Here is a 4659-nt window from a genome sequence, read left to right on the forward strand (position 1 = left end):
CGGCGATCTCTGTTTTTTTGTCATTTCTTATCGCTTAGTTTCAATGTGAACTCAACCCGGATAGACTTGAAACGGAGTATTCACTATGTTCATGAATCATAAAAAGTTTAGCGTGAAAAAATTTTAAGACTTTTCCTGAAAAAAAAAACAAAATAAATCAAGATGACCCATATCAGAGTATTTACTACGTTCATGATTTTGAATAAATTATTTAAGATGTTTTTACCTAGTATGTCCTGTTCTCAAAAAATATGAGTCATTTTTTTCAACTCTTCTCTGTTTCATTGCATAGCTTTAGTTATGAAGTTTTCATCAAAATTGATAAAAATTTATAAAGTTTTCTCATTCTTGTACTAGATGCTCTTAACTTACTTCAGTCATTTTATCTACTGTCACTTTATCTTCCTTTGTTTCGGTTTTTCTGTCTGAGATATTGATTTGTTTCTTCATTTGATATCACACTATTGATGGTGGAGCAGGGACCTTGATTTCTAATTACTTTTGTCAATGATTTTACTTTCGTCAAAAAGTGTTCTCGAAAATGATCTCGCAACACCCACACAGCAAATAAATTTTTATACTTGTTTAAAAATTTATAATCGCAACATGCAAATGTCCCATTCATGTTGCACCTCAAACAGTTTTTAGCAAAACATTAAACTGTCCTTAGCAACAGCTTTTTTAAGTTTTTTTTGGCTCTTATTATCTTTGTTCTGTCTGCAGAGCTTTCCTCCTTCGGCAAAATTTAAAACATTGATCTCCAATCTTCCATGGTACTTCATCATTCAGTAATCTTTCCATATCTAACAAATTCTGTCCGTTCTTTCAGTTTTTGATCTCCTTCGTGCATGCAAATTCTGCGTATACAAAGAAGAGCCATCTATATAATATATTGTTTGTAAAAATGACGATATTTTAATGAGTTCTTTGATTCTGAGATCTACTGCAATTGATTTCCTAAACATATCTTCTGCACCCCTGGTATCCTCCTTGCTGGTCCGCTGGAATTTTTCCACCCTTCCTGAATCCGGATGTCTCAACTGGGCATCATACCTAATGTCGATTGTCCCACATACGATGCATCTGCTTACTTTTTGTTATCATTTGTTTCTCTACTTTCCTTCCCCACTGTGAGATACTGATTTGGCTGCCACTGATTCAGAGAACGTTGACATAATTAGTCGTTGATTGACAGGCATGTAAATGCTAACACTTTGCGGTATTAAGTCAAACTCTCATGAATTGTAACGTCAATTGAAATGATTGACATCCAATATGTAGCCCCTTAATTTTCCCTGTGGATTTAAAAAGTAAAAACAGTAATTATATTTATAATAATAGGAGTAGCAACGTTTTGGTAATACTTTTGAGTTGTAGGTTAATCACCATCCCTCTCCGTGGGATATAAATTTTTGATTTTAGTATTCATTCCCCCTTGGACTGTTCTTCTTCAATTGGCCCCTTTGATTTTCTTTTGTGATCGTATCAACTTGTCGACTGGCTTTCTGCTTCTTGTACTTCGTCAGTTCTCCGACCTTTCGCTTTGCGCTTCCGAATCTTCCTCTTCCTGGATGCTGTTCGAGAGATACTCTTTCGATACTAATGCTGGTCTGTTTGGCAGGTTGTTTTTCGCTCTTTTCAATATTGATTTGCCCCCGCTGCTTGTCCTTTGGCCGGATGCTACGGCCTCTGCCCGCGCCGTTATCTCCACTTGTATTCGCAGTGAAATGGACTTTGAAGGTCGAGTGTCGTCGTTATCCGTTTGATCTGCTTGTTCGGCTGGTTCGATGGATTTTGATGGTTGTACTTATTTCGGCCATTTCGACTTATTTCGGCCATAGACCTTACAAGGCAGTCGGAACATTCAGGCCTTCGCGTTGATACGAGCAGTTTTAATAGCCTATAATTAGCTTTTGGATATATCAGTTGCCATTCATAGAGAAAGTGACGTGTGGCGTTTTAATGCCACATCGACCCAATTGATGAAAAATTTGATAGTAATTATCCCCAGCTACCATGTTAAAACTAAGAAGTAATGTATCGTTCAAACTAGCTTATGATAATTAATGAAACATGTAACTTTTGTTCTCACCACGTTGTTTCAAGTAGTCCCCTTTATTGTTCCGACATTGGTAACGAAAGTAACGGAAAATTTTCGCTCGGAGTGTTTTTTTTTCCGACTTTAGAAGAAAGCGGACTATTGATGCTCGGTGTGGTTTTTTTTATTCAGTGAACTTTCGCCGATCAGAATAATAGTTTCTAAGAATTTTTTTTTTATATCTCATTGAAGTTGCAAAGTTCTGGGGGTTTGAAAAATGCTAAATTAGCCATTTTTTGGACTAAATTATGAGCGTTATGAACAAAATCGTTCCAAATTGAATTGAAGCTAGTTAATCGATCGTATAATTTACTTTTTACACTTTGATTTTGTCCAAAATTGATAGATTTCCAATATTTTTTATTCTCAAAAACTTTTCGATGTGAATTAAGGGACAGTCGAAACATTCAGGGCTTTACCCTCATATACGAGCAGTCTTGTTTTTCTTCAGATGGCTGTCCTGAGCTTAAACTTGAAAAGATACTTCACCTGTGATAATTTTTGGTAAAGTTATAGTGGTTTAAAAATTGCCACTTTGGGCAATTTGCGACAAGAACGCGCGATATATTTTGCCATATTAAAGCGTAAGCGAAGATTTTATCCGTCTTAGAAACCGTTCCAAATTGGTTGAAAGAAGAATATTCGCTATAATTGATTTGTCAATACGAGCGAAATCTTGTTGAGTAGATCCCTTCATCTCTATGTTCTGTTGTGTCGCATCCTTAGTGTGCTCAACTCTCATTTCCAAACCCACAGGCTTTTCTATTCACAAAAAATCTCAAATTGAAAAAATAGATATTTTTTAAATTTTTGTTTTATTTGATTTTTTAATCTTATTGCCGCTTCATAGAATTTAAAAGTCTGTCGGAACCTTCAGGGCTTCGCCAGGACCTCTGAAAACAAACTCAAGGATTGGGAATTTTCACACATGACATGGGAAAAGGTTACTGATCGGCTCTGACAGCTTTTGTCATTCGCTATGCAGTGCAAAATAGTCTTCTTTTAACGCAGGTGGGGCAGCACTGGCAGCAGAGTTACGAAAACTTTGTTAGCTCGGTCATATTCAATTTCCGGCCAAACTATCAAAAACCTAACAACCCTAATTGTCCATTAATTTCCTGCGCGCGACATAGCGTTCGAAAAAAAAACAGGTCAAATATGACGTATTTTTGCATAAGGTTTTGACCAAAAAATCGTATTTTTTTGCGCGCGATCCCCTCCCCGGGTGTCTTGGCGCCTTCGGTAAAATTATAGGGTTGAACGATCAAAAATCAGTGCCGTAAAGTAAGCCAAATGTGGGGCCTTATAGATAGTCAATGGGTCGAATAAGAGTGTTGCTTACGACGGAATTGAGCTGAAACGAGTCTTTGAAACATATCTCCTTAAGTTTTTGGAAGTTATGATGCGAATTTGGTCTAGTTGACCCTTTGGTACTACTTTTCTACAAAAATTTTTGGTTAAACCAACCTTAAATCTTTTCGCTAAGTGCCTGTTGCTCCGATAAGTATTAAATTTGAGGGAGAGCGCGCCCCAAAGTATACAGCTTTCATATCGAGTTCACTGCACTCATAAACTTTCAGAAGAGTTTTGATGCAGGGGCGGATCTAGGATTTTCTCGCAAATTTTTGAAAAAACAGTCAAAAAAACCGTTTTTGGGCACTTTTTGAAAAATTTTGATAAAAAATAGCGTTTTTTTTGGCGCGCGCTCCCCCTCAAAGTTAGTATATATTGGCGCCGAAGGCGCCTTTAGAAAAATTTTAGGGTCGGTCTGCCAAAAATGGATTTCTGAAAAAGTATCAAAGGGGGGACCCTTTGGGTCGGCAGGGGTCGAATCCCTGAGGGGGGGGGGGGGGGGGGGGCGTCCGCCCCCCGCCCCCCCCCCCCTAAATCCGCCCCTGTTTTGATGTGTCCTGACCTGAAATGAGTGTCATGAAATAATTAATATCAATGGGAACATTGAGGGAGTGGAAACTTCTTAGTGGTCGTCTTCTCGCCTAGCTCTTCTTATACATGTAAAAAGCCTGTGGGTGCGGAAATGAGAGTTGAGCATACTAAGGATGTGACACAACAGAACATAGAGATGAAGGGATCTACTTAACAATCTCTCTCTCTCTCCCCACCCCCTATTAAAAATCTCCACCCATAAATAAATACAGTAAATTAGCACTGAGCTTTCTATTGAGAACTCTAATTTTGCTGCATTGTGATCGGTCGTAAAATCAACCATTTTGATCTACTTAACAATCCCCCCCCTCTTCTTGAAAGTGGTGGAGATTGTTCAGTAGATCCAGATAAAGAGTTGATTTCATGGAAACAATCTGAACTAATTGAAACACCAGCCCATGTTCTAATTTTAGTTTCTTCTATTCGTTTTTTGTCTAAAACATTACATTTTTTACATGACATTTTATTTTCAGCTTTGAGCAGAACTCATTTAGTTATTAATTTAGTTCATGTACTTATTTATTGCATTGTGTGTAAGAAAAAAATATATGCGTATACAGTCTTTTAGTTTTCAAAAACTTGTTTGATTGAAAGTTTTTTTCTTTGTTTAACAGACC

This window comes from Symsagittifera roscoffensis, chromosome 1 (assembly GCF_963678635.1).
Source record: "Symsagittifera roscoffensis chromosome 1, txSymRosc1.1, whole genome shotgun sequence".
Classification (NCBI taxonomy): Eukaryota; Metazoa; Xenacoelomorpha; order Acoela; family Convolutidae; genus Symsagittifera; species Symsagittifera roscoffensis.